This window comes from Abramis brama (assembly GCF_963993115.1).
Source record: "Abramis brama genome assembly, chromosome: 24".
Lineage (NCBI taxonomy): Eukaryota > Metazoa > Chordata > Actinopteri > Cypriniformes > Leuciscidae > Abramis > Abramis brama.
The window spans coordinates 8,931,714-8,958,246 of NC_139986.1; the positions used below are offsets into that span (position 1 = coordinate 8,931,714).

General features: G+C 34.4%; 1 protein-coding gene across 1 annotated transcript in view; it reads right to left on the minus strand.

Annotated features, from left to right (window-relative positions):
• The window catches only part of ofcc1 (orofacial cleft 1 candidate 1), an 84,005-nt gene that overhangs the window by 43,186 nt on the left and 14,286 nt on the right, over nt 1–26,533 (minus strand). The window contains exon 3 of the mRNA XM_084102928.1: nt 18,512–18,603. The gene's annotated coding sequence lies outside the window, so the exon portion shown is untranslated. The remainder of the gene's footprint in view (nt 1–18,511; nt 18,604–26,533) is intronic.

The following is a 26,533-nucleotide window of genomic DNA, read 5'->3' on the forward strand; positions in this document are numbered from 1 at the left end:
AAATATCTTGTTTTGAGTCATATCTCAGATGAAACAAGCTTTTTTGACATGTCATAAGGTTTTTAAGCTGCTGTGTTATTTGTAAAAGATGAATCGTCTTATTTCAAGAAATAGACTTGACTTGAATTGAGACAACAAATCTGCTTTATTGAAAACTGTAGGTCAACATGCCAAACTCACAACTCACAATGCAGAGTACAGTGAGTACGTATAATATTTACATATAGACAGCAAAAAAACAATTTATTTACGTATAAACTTTACCGACGTACAAATATGTACATATTCCTATTTAACTTAAAATCGTGGCATTAATGTTTTTACTCTATTGCATTCAATTGTCTTATTAATTTAATTTTCAGTCACATTTATTAATACAGTTTAACGTTACTCATAAATAATAACATTTCGCTCTGTTCGAGCTTCTGCTGCAAACTCGTTTTGGAGGATTAGTAGACTCATCCCGCCGATGGTTTACCCACCTAAGTTGTTTGGTGTGCAGGGGAAAACCCCCTTACGATACTTTGCCGCTGGTGCCCACCAATTGCCAACGTTGGTAAGACTGAGCGTGCTGTCTGGGTACGTGTTAAACAAGAATACACTCTAAAACCTTAAAAATACCTTCTTTAATCGTTTAACCATTTTGTAATATTTGGTTTATTTACCGTGAGACACAAGAAAACACAACATAAATTCACAAAAGACATAAATTTTATTTGATTGGTGTAATCCAAATCTTTAGAATCCAATTGTTTGCAAGAAACAGATCCAAATTCAGCCCTTTATCCAGCGATCTTCATCATTTCTCTCAGCAGAGACAGTAAACGTCAAATCCCGGAGATACATTACAAAAAAAGAATACACCAATAAATATATTAGAAATCAAATTTCGTGCTCGGTTCCACCTGCTGCAAAGTTTTTTTGGTATTCAACCATGGGTGATTTAAATTGGGAAAAGGCAAATACTACTATTTATAAATACTGTATTAATAATAAAATAAAAGTTTAACATCAAAATTAAAATTTTACATCAAATTTATCCTGTAAAAAATTATCCCGTTAAGAAGATTTAAAATAAACATAGAAGAGTCTTGTGTTTTTTGGAGACTATTTTTCATTTATTTTATCACTGTATGTACACCAAAAAAAAATTGGTCTGATTTGGAAGAATATATAATCACAAAATTGAATGTAAACATCAGAATCAATATTTTTGATGTCATGTTATATTTTGATTTATGTGGTTTGTCCAAAAAATTAATTTTTGTTATTCAACTGTTTATTATCCTTGGAAAATACCTTATTCACAGATGTAAATTGTCTAATTCACAACCTTGTTTTAAGGTATTTCATCTGGACTTTAAATCATATTACAAAACAATAGAAAACATGCAAAATATGAAGACTACAAAAACATTTCATCTCCTGAAGGATCTGCATATTTTTTTATTTTCCCCTTCTATATATTAATTAATATGTTATTATCCTCTGGTCGGTACATACTGTACATTTCATTTTGTTGAGCAGGTTGCACAGTATTTAGTGTTCTCTGTACCTATTGTCCTGTGTATTGCTCATAATAAAGTTCGTTAAAAAAAAAAAAAAAAAAAAGTCCAATCCCGGCATCCCGCGCTCGATTGAATTCAAATTCAAAAATTGCGCCCGAAGCGTTACGACATGTTTTACGGCAGCGATATCAAACGCTCATTGGCTCTCGCATGCTTCGTCACAGATTGCGACATGCCGTGTTTAAGTTTGTGTACATTTGAAACGGAGAAGCGCGCGCGCCTTCACAGAGCGAACAGTGAACCGAGACCGGATTAACATTTTCATTGATTAAGAATTTAAATTCTGCTCTGTAACGTTACCTCATACACAACTATTACATACTGCCAGAGAGGACTGCGACACATCGTCATGTGAACGACTTTTGGTACCGGTTTTGAAATTTTCTCACTAAATAAATTATTGTGATTAACGTTAAACGTGTAACGTTATGTCTGTTTTCTTTCTTTATAATTGTAGCCTAACCTTACGTAGTTATAAGAAATGGTTAGGTTTAGGGGTAGGATTAGTGGCTCAAACTACTATTTAATGCTATATTGTTAATAAAACTGCCATTTCCCTACACATATGTCCATTACGTTTTATCCTTTTAATATTGTCTATAAAATGGCTATGTTTAGGTGTGGGAGTAGGGTTAAAGGAGAAGTTCACTTTTAAAATGAAAATTCTGTCATCATATACTCACCCTCATGTTGTTTCAAACCTGTATGAATTTCTTTCTTCTGCTGAACAGAAAAGAAGATATTTAGAAGAATATCAGTAACCAGACAGTTTTTGGGTCCCATTGACTTCCATAGTAGGAAAAAAATATACTATGGAAGTCAATGGGACCCAAAAACTGTCTGGTTACTGGGCAATTCCGCGCAAAAATGTCACATCCATAACGCCAACTAAATACAATGGCATTGTGTTGGCGTTATGGATGTGACAGTTTTGCGTGGAATTGCCCTACTGATAATCTTCTAAATATCTTCTTTTCTGTTCAGCAGAAGAAATAAATTCATACAGGTTTGAAACAACATGAGGGTGAGTATATGATGACAGAATTTTCATTTTAAAAGTGAACTTCTCCTTTAAGGGATCTTACATTTATACTCTATAAAATGTTCTACTATGTTTTCATATTGCAGTTCCATAAATACTGTGAGCCAAAATGTTGAGATTTAGTGAGAAAATGAAGCTGTTTCCCTTTTATGCAGTCCTCTGGGACTTTTTGCTGTTTAAATAATAATAAAAAGGTTAAATGCAAGTCTATTTTTCACTTTTTCTGTCTAGTAAACAGTAGTTAATGTCTTGAATCTAGTAGGTAAAATGTCTTGAATCTAGAACAGCATTACTTTTGTTGAGCTTACAATAAGTTAAATACACTTAAGTTGATGTCAGGTTGGTAAATTATGGCTTATTATGGTAAAAGAGGACTGCCTAATATGAGTCAATAATGCTAACTTCAAGACATTTTGTCTCAAAAATGCCAGTTTCCAATCTTATTTCAAGTTGGTGGTGACTTAAATCTAGAACAGCGTAACAATTATAGAACTAAAAATTAGTTAAATACACTTGAAACAAACAGGATGACCAAAAAAAAAAATGCTACTTTTGAGGGGAAAATACTATTTTTGAGCATGACAAGCTTATTATGAGACACAAAACATCACAATACTAGTAAAATATAGCTAAAAATGAGTTGTCCCAGCTAATTTCAAGATCACTCATATCTTGTAAGGCTTAAATATAATGTCTTATTTCAAGAAATCTTACCAAGAGAATTTTCACTTGTTCCATTGGCAGATTTTTTTGCTTATTACAAGCAAAAATATCTTGTATTAATTTTTTTTTGCTTATTTTTGGAGTGGCCTTTTTTCCAGTGTATATATATATATTTTTTTTTTATTAAATCGGTATCAGCAAGTACTAAAAATAAAAGTATCGTATCAGACTTATTCTGGAAAATCATGGTATCGTGCAAATCTAGATCAGGGGCAGGGGCATGGGCAAGACCAACTCCAAACAGTCCAAATAAATAGACTTAATATATGTAAGAACGGACAGGGAACTGAACTGAGCTGAACAGGGAGTATATACACAGACAAAACGAACTAACAAGGGGCAGATGGACACAATAGCTTTAGTAACAAACAGGCACACAGTAGGAAACTAAAGAAGACATACTGTAAAATAAACATAGGAACCAGGAAAATAGTAATCCAAGTAATCCAAAAACCAAAAACAGACCAAAACAGAATATTACCATATTGCATGATTTGTAAACTAATACATTTTGACATTTGCATCACATAACCAGTGCAATATGTATGCCATTTTTGACATCATAAACTTGCTCAGTAGTTTTACAGCTTTTGTTAATTCTATAGGTTAGGTTTAGGGTAGTGTAGGCGGTAGGTTAATTTTAGCGTCACACTGGACATTCATTTACAAACTGCTGTGATTCATACAACAACCAATGTAATAAAATGTTCTTTCAGAGGAAACTGAACATGCTATTTAGTGCAAGTCACTGGACATTTCACTCTGAACGTGCCGTGAAACGTCCTACAGTGCGTAAAAAAAATGTAAAATGTAACCCAAAGGTAAATTTTTTCATGACTCTGTTCAATAAACCTGCATCTGTGAAAAAAAAAAAAAAAAAAAACCTCTTGTGGACGTTTCATCTGAAAAATGCAGCAAAAGATACCTGAAACAATGCATTTCAGGTTTTGGAGAAATGTAGACAAAGTCACGTAGAACGCCTGCAGAACGTGTGCCTGTGTTACTACACCTATCTCAGCAGAATCATTCGACTGATTAACCTTCCCCTGCATATCTGTTTATTTAATATTAATGTCAAATTCAGTACATTTTCATTTAATATTTATTTATTATATTTCATTTTACATTTTTATGTATTATTAATATTTTGTTAAACCCCTTTTCTAATATAAGCTTCAATCAATAAACCTGCTTGCATGAATCACAGAGACCTTTGATTCTTTTCATTTGACGCTTATTTAGAGGTCCATCCTAAAACTACTATGAGTCTGATGTTTCTGTGTTCTAATTAAAGCATTAATACAGAACATAGTGATCCAGCCCGAGAGAGACTATATTTTACCCCAGCTGAACTAAAAGTCAGTGGGGTATGTAAGTGCTTTTGTCTGTATGTGTGATATGTTGAAAATAGCTGTGCATGGTGATTGATAGCATAACGTTAAGATGTGGTATAGACAAAGTGTGTGTATTAATAATCCTTTACACAAGGTTGAGTTTTACACAACTATTCCCAAGCAGATAACGTTCACTTTACAGTCAGCAGTGAGAAGCGCAGCTTTGATGTCAGTTGATCTAAAGCAATGCGCAAGTGAAGAGAGACAGCAGGGCTTTATTCTGAACGTTAACAGTTATCATAGAGAAGAGAACTACAGACATGTAAGAACATTCAAACTTCATGTCAGTATCTGTGGCTACACACTTTCATAATAAACTACATGCAACTTTGGAATTTTGTCACATCAGTCAGGGCATCAGCAGCATCAGTTAGATTCACGGTAACTTGATGCTTTAGTGTGTCAACAACGGGATGTTATGTAACCAAATTTAAATCTTAAAATGCCCCCAGCACATAATAAATAGCCTAATAATCAATAATCAGTGTGATGTTTAAACCAACAGTCCCCAGATGCTATTTAAACCAACAGTCTCTTTTCCCACAAAGCCACAGATAATTTCAGCGTAATTTTGGATATCATTCTCTTTGGCCACTTGCATCCTGTTTTCAACAAATATTTTATAATACAATGTAGATTTATATCTTGCCTTGTTTTTCCATAATTATCTTCACATCTCAAACTTTTATAAGAAACCCCATTTCCCTGTTTCTGGCAGGGTGAGATGCACATAAACGTGTTTCATTGAGAAAAAGGCAGCAAGAGGAGATTCGGGGAGTAGTAAAAGAGAATTACTGCCGCAGAATTAGAATACGGCTCATAATTAGAATAGGAATTTTGCCACTGCCAAATTATCAGAATTATTTGCAGCTGAGGGGAGATGGGAGCTGGGGTACTTTAACCTAATCGAAAGCAGAAAAAAATGTGTTCCACTTAATTAGTGGATCTCGTTTGACTAATAGCTAACCGTTCCTTTTTTTAATGCAGTGAAGTTCTTATATATGAGAAAAGAGCTTGAGTCTCTATAAAAACAGAAACATGAACTATGTGTGTTCTGCCAGTGTTCTGGCTCTTACATCCAAACACTCTTCCACACCCCGTGTACGTGAGGAAGCTGAGTTAAAGCCAGCGCAACATGTGTGTGTTTATAGGCCGGTTGCGTCTATCGGTAGGGAATCTCACATGGTAATGCCCAGACCCACTGAGTCTAATAAACACAGTGGAAACATGAAGTCTGTGAATGCACCTGGGATCCGCTGAGAGTGATTATGAGCAGGTTATTCAGCAAAACCCTGGCATAAAATGTCTTACTTTCAAAGCACATGTTCAATATGCTTCCCAGCGCAGCATCGCTGGATTTTTAGCAGGAAATGAGTCATCAATTAAAATGATCTTGAATATCCACACAACTGAAATAGGCAAATAAACAAACTAAAGCAGGCCCAGAATCTGCAAATATTCTGCCAATTCTTTAAACTGAAATCTATTTTGCATGCAACTAGGCCATAAACCACACCTCAGATAAAATAAACACTGTAACCAAGAAATGATATAAAGTTTATGTATTTGGATTATCCTAACAAAAAACAGGCAAACTTTAAGACTTTTAGTTAGGTACAAATACACCTTAATTATATACAAAATGAAAGTTGCAAAATCATTGTTATATGTTTGTACACCCTATAACTATGGATGACACAGTAGGCCTACTAATATTTCAGTAGTTAAGTTTGTGGTTTTCTGTACCAATTTCGGTACCAGAGCAAAAACTGTACTTTAAAAAAATGTTGTTCCATTTTGTCTGGTCCGTTGGTAATCACCGTCAACCACCGCCATATCTGAAGAACATTTAAATACTGTACAGTTGTCAATCCAGAAACTTAGCGTTGTACTTAGCAGTGTGGAACTAAAACTAAAATTGGATCAATGCATAACAAACACAAAGCAAGAGAAGAGCCCTCCCTTTACAATCACTATGAATATATTTTGATACTCTAATTGATAATGATTATAATGAAAGGATTCACAAGTGTGCAGCTCATGTTGAACAAAACGAAACCTCATGCATTTGTATGACTTAGTGACTAATGCTAGCACTAGCACTAGCATTGTGACTGGCTACAATACTCAATGCTTGTAAAAACAAGCTGTAAATAGAAACCATTAGCACTCAGAAAGCGGTTAAAGAAATATGAAGGGGAGTGTTTGAAAGCAATGTCTATCAGTGGGTACAGAATATACCCAGTACTCGTTACTGCAGAAATGCTGGTAACGGCAACTTTTTTTTAGTAACGGCACGTTTGGCAATGTTCATCTAATGTACAAACCACAGGTATTATATAAAAACTTATTTTATTAAATTTGATATTATGATATTCTTAATGGTACTCAGTATAGAGTCTGGAGAAAAATTGGGATGGGAGAAACAAATATTTTTTCAAATCTTCTGCGTTCCCCGTTTTAATGTTTTTAAAACACAAATAATACCTATTTCCAATCATAGCAACGTAAACAAAAAGCTACAACCCAATGTTCCTCAAAAAGAGATATTTATAATATTAATTGGTCTCTATGAGCAGGCAGCTGAGAGACAGGTCTGAAGGGTTTTGCACTTTGCAGACGGTCCCTTCGGACTTTTCTCTCCGCCACGTGTACCGTGTCTCTAACCCTAACTCCTTGAACTAAGCACTGATATATTTCTTTATATTTGAGTCCGAGTTCAAACAATATGAACCGCTCCATTGTTAACGTACAGAGTTGTCTGAAGCACTGCCAGCGGGACATTAAACAGGAAGCGTTTGTCTGAGCTCACAACAGTTTTTGCGAGAGAACGCAAATATCTTTGCGAGAGAACGCAAAAGTTTTGCGAGGAACACAAATAACTATGCTAAAGTTTTGTGAGGGAATGGGAAGTTTCTCATGGGAACGCAAAAGTTTTTTTTCTCCTATCCAATTGTCTTGATTTATGAAGGAAAATGTAAAAAAAATAAATAAATAAATAAATAAATAAATTATATATATATATATATATATATATATATATATATATATATATATATATATATATATATATATATATATATATATATATTATTATTATTATTAAAAATAAAATAAAATAAAATAAATGTTGCTGATAGTTGTCGTGTTGCTTTAGTTACGGTGGTATCTTGAATTCACCCTCCAAATATGTACTACATTTCTTTATTATATACAATCACACAGTGTTTAAACAATGTAGGCATTTATTCATTAGTTTTGATTTCAACATGTCATGCTAACCTGTTAACTAAAGCCACTCAATGAAACTTAAACCCAGCGCACTGCAAATATATGATCTCTTTTTCAAACAGAATCATGTGCCCTTGCAAATGAGAGCAGTCACCTAAAAAAAGCCTCAACACAGATGCACAAGACAGGACAGGAAGGACATTCAGAGGGACGTCAGAATAAAAAAAAAAAAAAAAAAAACTACAGGTTTTGACCCACTGTTCACTGAATAAATCTGTACAGACTGCTGTCGCTGCAAATCCTGCTCCATACTACAAAATCCAAACCTGCCGCGGCCCACACGAACATCAGCACACATTAAACAATTTCAGGGCCAAGGATCTTTTCACATTTAGTGTCCACAAAGCATATTTGTATGCTTAGGTCACACTAAAAACGTCTAAATGTCAATGCAATAGAAAATATTAAAACAAGTGTCATTTATTTTAATAGAATATATAGTACATGCACACATTTCATGCTTATATATGTTAAGCATGAAATGTGTGCATGTACTATATATATATATATATATATATATATATATATATATATATATATATATATATATATATCTTTTTATATAATATATATAAAAAGTTTATTAGACTTGAAATAATAAAATAATATATTATTATTGTGACACTTTGTGACTGAGGAACTTTACTGAAACATGTTCCTAGGTGTTGTGATGAACTAAACCTGTGGTTATCTGCCATTTTTGGTTTAATGTGTTGTGAGTGTGACCCAAGAACAGCTCTGTTCTGTTTGCTTTTGCTTGATGTATGTTTCAAATTCTTAAGAAATTCTACAAGATATGTCCTATAATATCTAAGGAACGTGTAACTGTCTAACTGTACATGTATAAAATGTATATAATTTATTTTATTTTTTTCATCAAATTATCTTTTTAGAAATGAATTAATCATTTTTAAAATGATTGTATTAAAAGCTTTATACATGTAGCTACAGAATGCCATCAGATTCTTGAGGCTGTACAATTTATTGTTGTTTTGGGTTTCTTTATTTAAAGAGAAATGAAAAGACATTACAGCTGTTGCATACAGCAATCTAAATACAGCTGGTCTTGTAAATAACTCGGGATATCACTGGGAAAACAAATCATTGGCCTTCTTGTTAAAGCGCAATCATAAAAAGTCTAATCATAGATAAAAATCAAGCATCAGCTAAGAGAAACTTATCTAATAAGTCAAATCCACATTAGTCAATCATTATAGTCATTCAAGAGAAAATGTTTAATTCTTCAAACCCAGCAAAATTACAGACACAGACCTGAGCATGAGAAACTAGAGGACTGCAGCACCTAAACTGGCCAGTGACAACTGATAGCTCTATCACGCTTTGCATCATGGGTAATTCAAACTGTGATAAAATCTGCTGTCAGCTAACCGCTTCATAGAGCCAGACATATTCACTTATTTACACAGGGAAGACTGTTGAAGTTTTAATACTACTTTTAAACTGTACTGCATGTTTCTGTTGGCACTAAATACATACACACTAAAATGTCTCTTTTTTTTCAAGGCTCTACATTGGAAACATGCCTCGGATACATCTGTTTATTTTTGGATACAATTTGAAGGAAAACAATTATATATTAAATCTAAGTTATTTATTAGTGCAGAAATCTCTTGAGACTTTCTGAACATGCTGTTGGAATTCCATTAAAACACAACATGACTATTCTGTCCATGGCCTTCTATTCAGATGGACACCTCATTCTCTGAAGTGCACATGAAACTAGGGCTATGGGAAAATACACAACACAAACACACCATGATTCAGCCACCCACCACACCACGACCGGTCAGCCGCTCTCAGGCCAACAGCCCATCAGATTTGACAGTTCTGATTTCTGTGAAGTCAGAGGCCATCTATACAGACCTGGCCATAGCGTGTGTTTGTGTGGAGTTTTGATGGTTCCCATGAGCCTCTCAGCACAGGAAAGGGCCCATCAGCCCCTGAGGTGACTCTACACACCTCCAGACAAAACTACCCACAGTATTACATCAGAATTGATTGACCTGTGACTCCAAGATGGAGGAACGTGGGATGTGAAACTTCAGGCATGTTCTTCTTACACATGACTTTCTCTGCGCTCACAATGAACAGCCGTAAGATGATTACTGAGATCTACAATTAGCATACATAACAAAAAAGGACTTAGGGTTGATATTTTTTAAACAACATTGAATTAAAGTGAATTTTTTTTTTTTTTTTTTTAAGTCAATGCCACTGCAAATGCCATTTGAAACCTATTTTTACTTCAGTAATCTTTACCACCTGCAAACAACAAGCCATTGAAGATCATGTTAAACTAAAGTTTATTGGCTATTTAAAAGAGTAAAACAGAAGTGCACTTAAATTAATTGACTGTGCACATGTAGTGTACTTCAAATATAAAAAGTATACAACTGTACTTGCAGATGATATACTATTAGTTAAATAATAGGCAACTAAAGTGTATGTAAAAAGAGCAGGTTCATGACAGTTTCTTAAGGCAGTTAACTCTTTCCCCACCATCCCTGCCATTGACAGAATTTCACTGTTATAGGGGGTGCTCTTACACATCTTCTAAAATAATCTCCAGATTAAAAAAAACACAGAAACAAGTGGTACTAGCCATCATCAAAACCCAGAATGAGGTATAGGACTGTACAAACTTTGTTTTGTTTTTTTTTCATTTATGAAACTTACCTACATTCAAGGGTTGATTAAAAAAGAATGCATGAAGCTAGAATATTTTTTTGAAGCATAGACACTGTTCTTTCTTTTGACAAATTGTACTGTATGTTCAGATATTCATATGATAAAAAAAGTTTCAACGAGAGAAAGAGTTGAGATACACCACAGATATACACCACAGTTATGTTTTAAAAATATTTTGTAATACTTTAAAGAAGTACAATTATTTTGATGTGTTGACTAACATACTTGATTATAATATTAACTATAGTGTGTTTTTCAACATTACTCTTAAATTAAACATTTCCAATAAACTAAATTCCAACTTCATCTTTACAAATGTTTAATTACAAATAAAAAGTTTCAATAGAAATTACATTAAAGTATACATTAGTTTACCATAAATGTTTGTTAGTAGATTCGGCAGTACACTTTAACCATATTTAAAAGACAATAGAAGTAATTTACATATAAGTCCTACTTAAGTGGGGCCATCCTTAAAAATATTCTTGTTTGCCGTAACCCGACCGACCCTGTCAATTTAGCACTGACCCAATTATTTTTATTTTTTTCCCTTTTAGTCCGACCGACTTGCCGGTTGTAAACTTGCGTTAAGACCGACCGATTTTTTTTTTAACTCTTCAAACAACTAATAGGCCTACACATGCAATAAAATAATAGTTATTAAGAATTGTGAATATAAATTGCCTAGACCTACATACAAACATAAGCTACGTTCTTTCTTTTAAATAAAAACCCGTGGCGCGTCATCTATGATTATGTTTACACCATTGGTTTACGCAGGCTAAGTTCGCTTCGTTTCATTCACTGTCAATGGTTCGCGCTTGGTAACGATGGCTGCGGCTTTACTCTAAAGATTATTTCATTTTTATATGTTGTTGAATATGGTTTATTAAATAATAAACATGTGAGAGCGTGTTATAGGCTATATGTCATGTTATTGTCAGATATGACGACGCTACTGCAACACGCATCGCCGCAGATGAGAAGCTGAGCATCAACGTGCTATCGCAAATCAAAGTGAAAGTAAGTCGCAGACGCTTAACACACAATCATCTTCATTAAATGTAAAGAAACGAAATGATCTTACCAGGGCTGTTTCCGCTTTCTCTTATTGCGGGCTTTGATTCAGAAATTTTAGCTGATGATCAATAAAATAATGCGTCTCATAACTGTTGCTTTCGGTGACGTGCACTCCTAAATCTGCATATAGCGGGAATTGAAGATCGGATTTATATCCGCAAAAAACACACACATTTAGCCTATGTAACCAGGTGTAAATGGAATCGTTTTGATAAATCAGATTGCAATCCGATCTGAGAAAACGCATGAAGTGGCCTGGTGTATATATATATATATATATATATATATATATATATATATATATTTGCAATTAACATGCAGTTAAGTCCTGAAAACATTACATTCAGATCGCACTTAACTAATATTTTTCTAATTATATTAAAGGTATTTTTCACAAGGGAACACAGGAAAGAGAACGTATGTGATCAAGTGATTTTAAAGAAAGTGACAGACATATTAAACTACAGTGTGTATGTGGCCAATGAGAAACCACACAATTTACAGACAAGGTAAAGAGACAGAAGAAAATTGGAACACAAACCGTGAAGGAATCCATTGTGAAAGGATGGAAAGGAGTTTTGTGAAAGGAGATTGGAACGATTTTAGAGATTTTGGAAGCATTGCTCATCCTCAAGAGGAAACACAGACCCTTTATCTTCCTCTTTTTAGGACAGGAAAAGTCACAGATATAATTGATATGAGATTTGGGGGGTATATTTCAATGTAATTAGAGTCTTGATAATTGGGCTAATTAGATATAATTGTTGTGTGAGACTGAGTTTGATTAAAACAGGTTTCCCCAAAACGAGAAAAAGGGGAAACATATTTCGTTGACATGATGACATCGGCGCAACATAAATATGTGCAGTAATTAATGAAAAAACACAAACACACACATGCAGATAAAAACATTCACTGTCCCGCTCAATGAGAAAGGAATCTTTGACAAGAGTTATCTGCAGAGAAACTGCAGAATGATATCTCAAGGCAACATTCAAAGGAAACATTCAAAGGAAAAAAACAAGAAAGAAACTTCTGTCACAGTATAAATAAGTCATTAACAATAACTTTCTCGCTGTAGGCAGAGCCCTTCTAAAGCAGCACCCTTACCAACACCAAACCAAGGGACGTATTTGATATAATATACACCACCAATTGTCAAAAGTTTGGAATAATTAATATGATAAAAAAATATATATAGTAAAAACAGTAATATTGTGAAGTAGTATTCAAATTTAAAAGAACTTGTATTTGAAAATTGAATGTATTCCTGTGATGGCAAAGCTGAATGTTTAGCATCCTTTACTGCAGTCTTCAGTGTCACACGATCCTTTGACAATTATTCTAAAATGCTGATTTGCTGCTTAAGAAAAATGTCTTAGTATTATCAATGTTCAAAACAGTTTTTGCTGCTTTATATTTTTATGGAATTTATTTGTGATACACTCCTATTTAAAAGTTTATGGTAAGATGTAAAAAAAAAAAAGAAAAAAAGAAATTAACACTTCTTCAGCAATACATTAAACTGAACAAACATGTATAATGTTACAAAAGATTTCTATTTCCTATTCTATTTAGAATTTTGTATTCATCAAAGAATCATGAAAAATATGTTTATTGAAACAAAAACAAAAAAATTATTATTGAAAAGAATACGATATATTATTAATAATTGAGTACCAATAACAATTGAGCACCAAATCAGCATATTAGAATGATTTCTGAAGGATCATGTGACACTTAAGACTGGAGTTATGATGCTGAAAATTCAGCTTTGCCATCGCAGGAATAAATTATATTTATATATTTCAATAAAAACTTTTTTTTTAAATTGTGTTGTGGAAAATATTCCACAACATTGCTGTTTTACTGTATTTTTAATAAAATCAATGCAGTATTGGTGAGCAAAGAGACTTCTTTCAAAAACTTTTGACCTGTGCATACTTCACACTATTGCTCCTCACATTAAGCAAACAAAAGACTTGACAAGTGATTCCAGTAGACTTTGATGTTAGCATGTTGCTAACCTAATAATACTATAAAGTCTAAAAAAAACACACAAATATATTGGGTAAAATGGTTTATGTTTAATGAGAGTGAACTTACTTTTTAGTACTGAATGAAAAATTATTTATATTTACAATCAATATTCCCCTCAACTTTGTCCACGACTGTAACATGATGCATTCGGGAATTGCTGTGTGTGAATGAAAAATGTGACAATGCCTTAGATTTTGGCCAAACATCATAACGCATATTTTCTTGGCCCAACTAGCTTTTTTTCAGCACTTTTCTTCCCTATTGTGATGTACTGCCGGAAAGAGAGAAAAAAAAAAGTAGGACGGGACTTGATTTTGTCCATCGGGAATTGACTGGATCGTGTCCCCATTTTTGATTAAATGGCGACTCATCTGTATCTCAAAAAAAAAAAGAAAAAAAAGATTACTGACAAACAAGCACATCAAATAAGGTGGAAGGTCTTCAAACCTCAAACTCTTTTTATTATACTTTCTACGCTATTTTCATTCTGAAAGTCATTGTGTGCACTTATCAATACTTGCGCTCTGATGCATTTTGTTTGCTCTTTGAAATTGTAATGTGTGGTTTAAGGTTATTACTCTGGCAAAGGTGTTTGATATGCAAATCTGGGAGAGGATCAAATGAGGAGAAAAATAGAAGTCAAAGAGAAAGAACAAGAGCAGCTCTGCCCATTCAGATAAACAGCTCTCTGAGCAATACCCAGCATCCCTTGCTCTCAGTTCACTGAAAACCACTAGCCTTGAGACATGCGTTTTTGTCTGTGCTGTTTTAGAGTTGGGGTGGTTGAGACTTTTTCACTGTGCCTACACCAGATGTAAGCACTATATTGTGCTTACAACCATATACAGATATGTATGTTCCAGAAATTGTACTATTTTAATATTAGTGACATAATGTACCATACCACCATTAATACTTCATTTCCACTTCTAATATTCTTTGTACTATTTGCCACATCCAGATTTTCATTAATAGTAAAATAAGTATAATATGAAATGTGGGAACAATGTAAAAAGAAAAAAGAAAAACAAACTTAAGTCTTTAGCTTAATAATATTAAGTCTTATTACTAATAAGTCTAGCTTCTAAAAATAGCACAGCAAACTCTGGTCATTCTCTTAGATTACAGAATGAGGTGTAAATGTTTAAACAGTATTGGAGGAGTTCCCTTGCTGGACACGTGACCTTCTTCATTCTTTCGATTTTTTTTTCCATTATTACAATTTTAGTTTTGTAAGATTAACACACATGCACGAATGTATTACATGAATGTATTAAACATGTCAAGAATTCAATCATGAGCCTTTAAATTAAATGATTTTTAAGATCTCAAGAAAAGAAAATCAGCCAAATTTGTCCAAATACGCAAGTGCTACTGCACAACAGTCAATACACACGCATTACCCCTCAGGGCACTTCTCAGCAAATTCGTTAAATATCAACAAGCTAATACTCAAGTAATACTTTACATATATAATAATCGAGATAAATATTGATTTCATTTTCAAGTTGTCAAGAAAAAACTCACATTTCATTATGTACAGTTTACTTAGTAATATGGCATCCTCAACACTGTTTGTTTGGAGTTTTAGTCGGCACACATTGTACTTTCAGAGGTCATTCAAGCGGGCTGGGCAACAACTCATACGGATTTTCCATGCAAACAAATGGGACAGCAGTTATCAATAAACCGTGGCTGTGAACTGTCAACACCTCTGTTTGAGCCAAACACATTTCACATCAGAAGAAAAAAAAAAATCAAATGTAACATTAGAGTCTCTGCTGATTCTCTAGATGGCAGTAATATGCCTCACTCCTTCACATATCATATTAAAACCGTACAGCATGTATGAAGACAGCATGTTACCGCGGGAGGGGGGTGGGGGTTATGTCCGATCTGTCATGCTCAGGTACATTTAGATGATCTTGCAAAATGAAAGCCTTCAAACTGTTTTATCTGTGTTTAAACAATTATAGCATGTCCTGAAAAAAAAAAAAAAAAAATCTTGATTGTGATTTTTTTGCTTGGTAATGAGCAGTATTAGGAACAGTGATTGTTTGTTATAAAAAAAAAAATAATAAAAATAAAAAAAAATAATTGGGCTGTGCAACGATTAATCACTATTAACTGCATCCAAAATAAAGGGTTTTTTTTGTTGTTGTTTTTTTTTAAATAATATATGTGTGTGTACTGTGTATAATTATTTTGTATATATAAATACACACACATACATGTATATATTTAAGAAAAAGTTATGTATATATAAAATATTTATATATAATACAAATTATATAGAAATATACAGTATATACATGCAAATATTTCTCAAATATACACATACATGTGTGTGTATTTATATATACACACACAAACTTTTATTTTGGATGTGATTAATCGCGATCAATCGTTGCACAGCCCTAAAAACAATGCTAATACCAGATGAATTGAAAATAGGTTGTTTTAAGCAAGAACATTTTGGTAGCATTTTATTTTACAGTCCTATTTCTCATGAACATACTATGTACTTATTGTAGTAATGTAGTAATAACCCTAAACCTTAATCCATGTAGTTAAATTACACTACTCAGCACAGTAACTCTTTATTTTAAATGTTACATATGTTACATGTACTTACAATAACAGTAAATTATGCATAATTACATGCAAATAACCCTCAACCAATTCCTAATCCTACCCTAACCCTATAGTAAGTACATGTAGCTCCCTAATATTACTCAGTACTTAAATATATAATTACACTGTAACAATGACACCTTAAAATAAAGTGTAACCCTCAGTACTTTTGTGGGTAAGTACAAGTGCATTGAGAGTGCACTTATTGTAAAATAAAGTGCAACCGAAATTTTAATTTTTTAATCATTTTTATAAATTGAATAAAGTGAAAGTCTGGGCAGCAAACAATCCCAAAAATAGAGAAATTGTAGCAAATTGAACTTGAGCGAAGAAAAAAATATTAGAGACAAAAACCCTGCTATAACTCTTACTTGTAATTGCATTAAAAAAGCATATATGATATACATGTAATGCACACATATAAATGTGATGAATTAGTTATTTTAAATTCAAGAAAAAAAAGAAAAAAAAATCCCTAATTGAAGAATCTCCCATGTACAAGCACCTAAACACATGCACAAATGTTTACACCCTATGGTGTAACAAAGTTTCCATCCAATAAAATGAATAAAATAGTTTTCTCTAAAATCAGTATGATCTCCCTAGGATTGGTTATGTGAGAACTACATGATTTGCATTTCAAAACAATATGAATAAACTAAGAAACAGTCGACTGAATTGTATTTCAGACTGCTCGCATAAAAAAACAGCCAGGCTAAACTGTGCCTGTTGATGTCTGGCATTACTTTTTGAAGTCCTTTATCGTGCTTTGGGTTAGTAGTTGTGCTCCAGCCCCTCTCTTCTCTGATGTGTGGCCTGAGTTTCATTTGATTTCCTCTCATACTTGCAGCAGCATAGCTTCTGATCTTGTTTAATACTAGTCCAGCGGCAACAAATTACCAATTTTCAAAAATGAGCAGAGGTAGGCAGCTCTAAATCCTATAAAACGAGTCGCTCTTTCTTTCTTCTCAGAGAAATGTACAGCGTTGGCAATAATTCGGGCAAAATAAAAATAAAAACACACCTCAATTTTTCCCTCTGTGGATTTAGGCGAGCGGCTTTCATCGCAGGCACGTGCAGTGAAATTTAGGTAAGTGTTTTGTGAAATGCAATTTTGACGAGGTCGTTTATAAGATTTGTACGGTGCTGATGTTTGTGTCGGTGTGTTTTCACTCCTGTTTTCTCATTAATATCAAATGCTGTAAGCCACAATAAAACGGAGAAAACACTCATTCGTAGGCCTGCTTGTGCACTTTGCATCACCAGAGAAAAAGCAATTATCCACAGCACAAGGTTTTATGTGTTGCCGATGTTAACGTTACCATGATCCTTTCAATAAAAACACACATTGAGTTTGACAATAAAACGACATTCATATTGAGGACAGCGACATTCATATTGAGCCTCAAATAAATCATGCAAGTTGATGAGTGTTAATATATGCACTGAGAAAAAGCTGCAGTATTATAGGGTTACAACTCAACAATAACAATTTTCAAAGAAATATTGGAAAATTAGGTGGTGGGATTTATATATAATCTCAGCATAAAAGATGATATATTCAAAAGATTAGGGTTGTGTGTGCATGTTTATATGTAGGCCTTTAATGTTTATCCACACACCGAGACACAATGTTCAGCACAGCATACCACTGTAGTGTGTGCACTACATCTGCAGCATGCTGTGCCCAGCATATGCAAATTTTGTGAATGCCCAATGCATTTGCCAAAATAATGTCATACTGTTGTAACACTATTACACACTGCAATGCAATTGACTTGAACTTGCATTTTCAGTATGTCAAGACATAAAATCAACTATATCTTTTTATTATTATTTTCAAAATGGTAACTTTACGTCAACTGCTGAATTAAACATCATGAGGTCATGTGATGACAAAGATATTTCTGTTTGTCATGGCATAATGCCTACTGTTCCACGTGCACAGTATGCAATACGTATGCGAGTTTTCCATTCTGAACATAACTATATCCATAGGCATGAAATTGGCCTTGAGAAATTACACTTACCGCACAGAGAAGGTGAACCGGTCCAGCTGATCTTTAGGGAGAGGTTTGAGCGCCTCACTGTTTCTCTCGATTATCTTCTTCTGTCTGCCGCTCTGATCGGAGAGACGTGCATGTCATTTGTAATCAGAGCAGGAAACAGTTGCAGTGATTTATCTTGGGAATACAATGATAGCAGTACACTTCACTCTGGCATCATCTCTCAAACACACACACACACACACAAAACAATCAGCACAGGAAACAAATGACATTCACATTACAGACAACATCTAATCAAAGTTGAGGCAAATACAGAGATAGGATGAAATGAACAGAAAGACAGTCACTAAACATTAAAGACATAAAAAAGAAATTATATGTTTATAACAGCACACCTGGCATACACAAACTACTGAAATCAACTAGTAGTAATTATGACTTATTATGAGAATCTATAAATAGTATCACAAGTGTATTGCCAACACAAAGGTTATTCCAAAAGAAAGGCATCATATTAATACTGCCTCAAGACATTTTGTCGAAGTCTTGCAACTAAATCAGTAAAATAAATAAATAAATCCAATATGCGACAGACACAGGGAAATTGTGATTATTTGTAGATATTTCATTCAATTATATTACTCAATTTCAAAATATCAGGAAAACAGATCAATATAATTAAACAAAACAGTCTATTTTATCCAATACTTGTGTTAATGTATTTTATGTGTGTATTTTGTGCTTAAAGAGCAGTGGTTCTCAACCTTTTTTGGGCCAGCACCCCTATCATCCAGGTCCCTTTCTGCCGGAAGGCCGAAGCAGATCGGTTGGTTTTTGTCACATGACCTGCTGTGCGCTTGCGGCATTCTGAAAAGTTGAGATGTTTTCAACGACCGCGTCGCTTCTATTATGAGCCTAACGTTACATTTGAAATAACGAATTTGCACACGCATAAAACGCAATATGTGAAAGGCCCCTGACTGGTTCGAGCCGGCACTCGGCACCGCTGCGGAGTAGCACAGTACCTGCACACTACCAAGACGCCTGCAAATGTGTTTATTTACTAGAACGCCAAAAGTTACGGACTGTAGCTTTCTTATATAATTAAAAAGCATGTCACTAAAAGCCAAATAACAGATTTGATTTGAGCGAATAGTGAGAATCTTATTATCATAGTTTCCCAGTGAGCAAAAAAGTCATCTGAAGTAGTTAGCCTATATATCAGTGTTGACGAAATGCAACGGTTACAAATTTGACATTCAAAATTTAATTATGTGGCTTATCGCAAACAGCAGCCAATCAGCGAGGAGCAGCCAAAAAATGCAACGGTTACAAATTTGACATTCAAAATTTAATTATCAGCAGCTGTACCGCGAACAGCCAGTCAGTAAACAAGAATTCTTTCGAACTTTCCAATTCACATCTTTCAAAATTGATTTGAAAATTAGTGTGAGCCCTGTGCTTGATGTTTTTCTGCTAATTTCTTTACTGCGGGTTGCAGAGACGTTAGTTTTTAGCTGTAGTGCGCCTGAGGCATGCAAATCCAAGCGATTGCGGTACTTAGACTGCATGTGGATGTGACAAGAATAAACACATATGAACAATTAAATTATTATTGTCTTATTAATTATTTTTAACTATCTTGAAACTATCCAAGCAGCGTTTCCCGCTCAGATGTGACGGCGGAATTAATACATTACCAAAATATGATTACAGAATACATTTAAATTATCCATCAAATTGTCATTTTCTCCATACAGTCTTGCGAGTTAACAATAATGATTGACCAGCAAATTACTAGGTGAACAAAGAAAACATTTTGGCATTAGGCATTGGCATTACTTAAAGCCTAAAAATGTAAAAGTTTTACCTTATAATTAGAATTTAGTTTAATTAATTTAAAAATTCGTCGCCGGAATGAATGGGGACATGATTTATTGAAGTGGTTCTTAAGTCAGTCCTTTTTTAATGGCTTGTTTCCATTCCTTCGCTGCGTGTAGATTAAAAAGTTTGTCGAGACAAACTTTAAGTTGTTTTGAGAAAGCCGGACCAGATAGTTTGAAGAAGTGATTCTAGTCAGCGCTGGATTCTAGCCACCACCGGATTGTTGTCAGTCTGAAACACATTTTTGAGCATGTGAATGCTGATTCTTGTCAGCGTTTGAGCGCTGGTCTAGGACTGGAAAAATAATAGAGTCGTTGCAAAAGAAACGATATATAGCTTACATGTCACATTAAACTGGCAGATTTTAGAATGTTGTAGGCAGTTATTTAGCAAGTAACATGTTTAATCTTGTCTTGCCTGGATCTTTGGTATAAACTCGTGAATGCCCCCCATGAACACCTGAATGACACCCTTCCAACGCCCCCCGTTGTTCTCTGAACGCCCCCGTTGAGAACCACTATTATAGAGTATTGTGTTGTTAGCTTAGCAACATGCTAATGATAAACTATTCAGTTGAGTCGAGTCTTCCATGAGTTTCTGTCTGTAGAGTGTTCCTAATTGGTCATTTATTTGGTTCCATGCCACTTAGGGTACGTTTACATGACAACAATATGCTTAAAATGGAGAAGTTTTTCCTTTGAGTTTTCCGCGTACAGACGACACCAGTGTCAAAACTATCCCCATTCACACGGATCCGCGAAAACGACTAAAAACACTGTATTCTGCTGCCAGGCCATTAGATGGCGATGAATCACAATAGATTGAACACGTAATATGCATGTGCATGATGTCATCGTCTTCAGAGATTTGCATTTTTGTTGTTAACAAGGAGACCGTTTTCAAAAACATGCACTTTGAAACCGTTTTCAAAACATGTTACGTGTTACGTCATATAACGCCGTTGTTGTGTAAACGAATGGCCAAAATGCATAAAAAGTTTTACGTTTTTACTTGAAAATGGTGTCGTGTAAACAGCCCCTTAGAAGGTAGTTAGCTCTCTGGGTTGTGGGACACGGCTTTTGGATGCTGTGTAGACTTTGGAAGGCATTTCAAATTATGTATATGTCATTTATAAAGGGCTGCCCTAAAATCACTGTATGCAATTACATCAAATCACTATATTCACAGAATATCTGCCCTAAAATCACTGTATGCAATTAAATCAAATCACTATATTCACAGAATATATATATATATATATATATATATATATATATATATATATATATATATATATATTAAACAACACAATCTGCCACAAAACCTCTCCAGACTAGCCAGCTGGAAATCTGAAGATGACAATTTTAAAGCTGCTGGAAGCCTTTTTTTTTTTCTTTTTTTTTTTTACCACACACAAAATCTTCCCACTATTTTGAAGGTGTCATGTTTTTCAGTGAGTCAGGGGAACTAGCCAATCAGAAAACTCTCAGAATTGCTGCCTGTCAATCATTTTGCGCTTATGATTTTGCCAATGTGCTTTTGGAGGGTGGGATTTGAGAAGCATGTGGTTAGAATTAGAAAAATACCAGAAGTTAGCCAAAAGTCTGAAATCACTTAAAGCACAGAAGAGTCGTAATGCAATAAAAAGAATGAAATAAATATATAAAATAATACAAATAGAAAATAAATGCAAGTTAAAATGGACATTTTGGACCCAGTTATATATATATTTTTTAAAAGCAGTTGTGACAGACAACAACCAGAATCAGTATCTGCAGAATTAGCCAGTTATTCCCTCATAATGAACCACACTTGTGGCTTTTAAATAATAATAAAATCAACACCAATCAATACATTTCAAACAAAACCCCAACTGAGTCAGCAGGTTATTAAAGTCTGTGTTCTGAACCTTCCAACACCAGGGATATGACCACCATAGACATTGAGGGGATATGGCCAAGTCCAACCCATAATCAGATATGGCCAAATTGTTTCCCCAGTAAATGATATTCTTGATGCTGCTCTGCTGTATTCCATTACGCACCGCTCTGTTTGTTGTTAGGTTTGTTGTCATATTTCACCTTTTTGAATAGAACATTTTCCTTTATCATTTATGTGATTCAGGCAATGTATTTCATACTTGATTAAATGTGACGAGATAAACATTAACGTTTTTTTTGAGTATGCCCAACACGCCAGACGGTATAATCTCTCTTCAATACACTGATGAAAACAGAGGTGTACTTTCTTAGTAAAAACATACAGTATATATGCATTTAAAAATAGATTCCAAACTTTTTCAAACTGGATAATGACAAACATATTCATTTTCTACTTTTTGTTCTCTTTCAGGGCAGTCACTTAACTTCACTGGGCTGGACCAAATATTTCTGGAAGCCCTCCTCCCCCACTAGCGACCATGCAGTACTAAAGAACTAGAGTTTGGCAATATAATAATTCTTCATAGTCCCTCAAATACAGAACTATTCACTCAGAAACAGAGGTAGATAGAACAAAACAAGGCAAAAGATGGGGGTCTAATGGGGGTATTTTCAGCAGTCTTGTCACAAAAGGAGTCATTCTGAGCTGTAGCAGAGAAGAACACTGGGTGCTAATATTGTTTGTTAGTCTGTCATTCAGTCTAGTGCACTAGGCCCTTGGGTTGGCTCAGACGCACTGCTACAGCAGATACTGCCTGCATCTACATATCAATGAGTTCCCCCATATTGAAGATAACTGTCAAACTATATATGTCACTATGTTGAATTTAATGGCTGGCTTTCAGGTTTAGGCAGGTATGACATTCACATCATCACTATACTGGTGAAGATTGGCTGACTTTGATAATAAGAAACAGGCAGGAATATACATATAACATAAAAAGTAAAATGTGTTCCAGGAAATGTGTTTAAGGAATATCTTCTTGAAATCGAATGCCTTTCAAATGATCAGTTGTTTATTATACAAAATGGTAACAGAGCTGACAAGAGCTCCGATTCGTGAACGAGCTGATTCTTTTCAATTAACCTGTTTAATCAGTTAGCAAATTGAATTGGACTCAGTTGATTGCATCTGTTCTCAAATCAACAACTCACTGAATCAAATGATTCGGTCAAAGCGAGTCTCCAGTTAATATTTCACTGAATTTCTCTTGGCTCAAAATGAACCAAGAATGGGAGATCCTCGGAGCTTGAGTGTGTGTGCAACTAATGGGGAAAAAAAAGTAAGTTACTAATACAGAATTGTATTATTGTACAGAATACAGATTTTCATATTATTGTAAATGAAAATCATATTAAAACAAACTACTGTCAGTTGTGAACTTAATCAGCTGTAAAAGGGTGAGCTGTTTAAGCCAGTTGAAATGCTTGAATGTCCACATGTGTGTATTAACGTCTGAATGGGGTATGTTTTAAGTAAAAAACTGAACATAACGTTGAAATAATGCAAATGAATTATGTAAAACAAATATGTTTGCAAAGCTTTCTTCTTAACACAGGGTGTCTACAGATATGAACAAGTTAAATTTAAGACTTTTTAAGACCTTTTTAATGCCACTTTGAATGAAATTTAAGACCAAACCTGTGATGGAAATACACATTATATTACATGCGTATATATTAGGGGTGTAACGGTTCACAAAATTCACGGTTCAGTTCGATACGATACACTTGTGTCATGGTTCGGTACGTTTTTGATACAGCATGAAATAAATGCCAGAGAAATTTCCTTGATTTAAATTTTTTATTCTTTTTTATATTAAAACTAACATCATAAAGTATGATTTTTTTTACTTTGAGCAATTCTAGAGCTATAATTGACTCTTCTTAGGAGCATATAAAACAAAACAGCTCCTTGGAAAAAATGAAATGTCATATTGTAGTAGTTATAAACAAAGGTTTATTTTAGTTCAGATTAACATTTGAGGGCAGCAATTGTATTCATAATGTCAAAATAAAACCGACGTGTTAATTGAAGGCATTATAGCCTACTATTCCTGCCAAACGTCCATGGTTGCAGTTAGTGTTTCTACAGTAAATCCATGGTGAATGTTGCTGATCTGTGGACACTGATAGTTCATTCATGGCACAATGTTTCTTCCAGGTTTCCACGTCAGCGCTGTTTGATCCGTTAATAACGGAGAAATATGAATGCTTCTCACTAGATCTCGCAGCGACGTTATTACTTCTGTCAGTTATGTGGCGAATTCAAATGCTTTCTTTACTGCATCTCTTATTAGCGCTGTGTAGTAACAGTGTCGCATGATCACGATCGGCTCGCGCTGCACTGGTCCAAACTGATTAACGGTCCTTCAACCACACAATAACGAGCAGTTTCGTTCCGCTTGCATTTAACGTTTGCCATTTGATGTTGGGCAATGTTGTGGTCGCGCCGTCTCTTACATTATGAGCGCGCTTGCCACGCGCGACCCGCCTACATTTGAAATAACGAAACAGCGTTACCAGAAAAAGCCTACATTATCATTATCAATATGTAATAAAATCTGAATCATTCTCGCGATTCGATGCTTCACTGGTTATTTGACGGACATTAGGTCCGTCAGACTGGAGAAATTTTAGCGGTAACGTGACCAGAAATATTTAAGACCTATCGAATCTGAATTTAAGACATTTTAATACTTTTTAAGGCCTTTAATTAGGAAAACTCTATTTAAGACATTTTAAGACTTTTTAAGGACCCGCGGCCACCCTGTAACATGTTAACACATTTTACCCTGTCACGTCTGGTTTTATATTGTATGTTTATATTTTGTCACACATTTACACACATTTAGTTTTTCCTCATTTTTATATATAGTACTATATGGAATATTTTGTTATTTTCACTTGTTTGCACACTTGAATTAGGCCTATCAGTAATTATCAGTAGCAGTTATCAGTGTATGGTTTTGGTAATAAAATAAAATGTTTTCTTACTTGCAGATCAATAGCCTACATATTAAGTGTCTACATAATCTTCTATTATTGACTAGAGCTGGCTACTTGAAAATTCATAAGTCATAATGATGTCAGACTAAGCTGTAAACTATACTAAGCTGTAAGCTCGATCTGTGTGTCCAGTGCATTATAACCTCTCCCCCACATGTATTTTGATCAGTAGGATGGAGTATACAAAGTAGCAATATAAACATAATTGATCAGTACTTTTCTACTTTTACTCAAGTAAAATTTATTTATAAAATATAAAATATATATATAAATATATAAATATATATATATATATATATATATATATATATATATATATATATATATATATATATATATATGAATATATTATGTAAACTAAAATTGAATGGGATCTTTAGACATGTATAAAATGGAACAACCCATTTTCTTTCCCTGAAATTCAAATCCACAACTTCTGCATTGATACGTATTGCTATAAACAGATGTTGATCATCCATAATATGGATAATGAGGACAATTTCTAAGTCCATACCTGGAATTAATCTGCAGATGCAAAGACAAAAAGTAGAATGAGAGAACACGCAATGCACAGCCATGCAACATAAGACAGCAGCACCAGATCATCACTGAGAAGTCATTCTGCAATTACCACTTCAAAGTGTGTCAGGTAATGCCACAGCTTTGATTCATTTAGTGTAAGTCCTGTGGAGCACGGGAAAAGGCATGTTGGGAGTGGTTAGAGAGAGAGAGAGCCGGGCTGGCACTGCTGATTTCACAGAATCTGAGCTGTTTTGGCTTGTCGAGCACATCAAAACTAGCTTTGAAGACTGAAAAATACCTGTTAGTGTGAAATGTATTTTGACAAATCTCAGATAATAAGGGGAGCATAGGGAGGCAAGAGGGAGGAGCAGCAGGGAGCACCATTTTTCTTTCTTTTTTTTTGAGAGGGCACTAGTGGCGGTCCTGGCTCACTTGGTGCCTTAGGCTAGATAGACATGACAAAAAAACAAAACATGTAATGTAATTACCCAAAATAAAAACTGTATGTGTGTGTGCGTGTGTGTGTGTGTGTGTGTGCGTGTGCGTGTGTGCGTTTGTGTGTGCGTGTGTGTGTGCGTACGTGCGCATGTGTGTATGTGTGTGTGTACAGGTTACATTACATTGTGGGGACCAAATGTCCTCACTAGGATATTCAAATCTGAGATCACCTATAATGTGGGGACCAGCC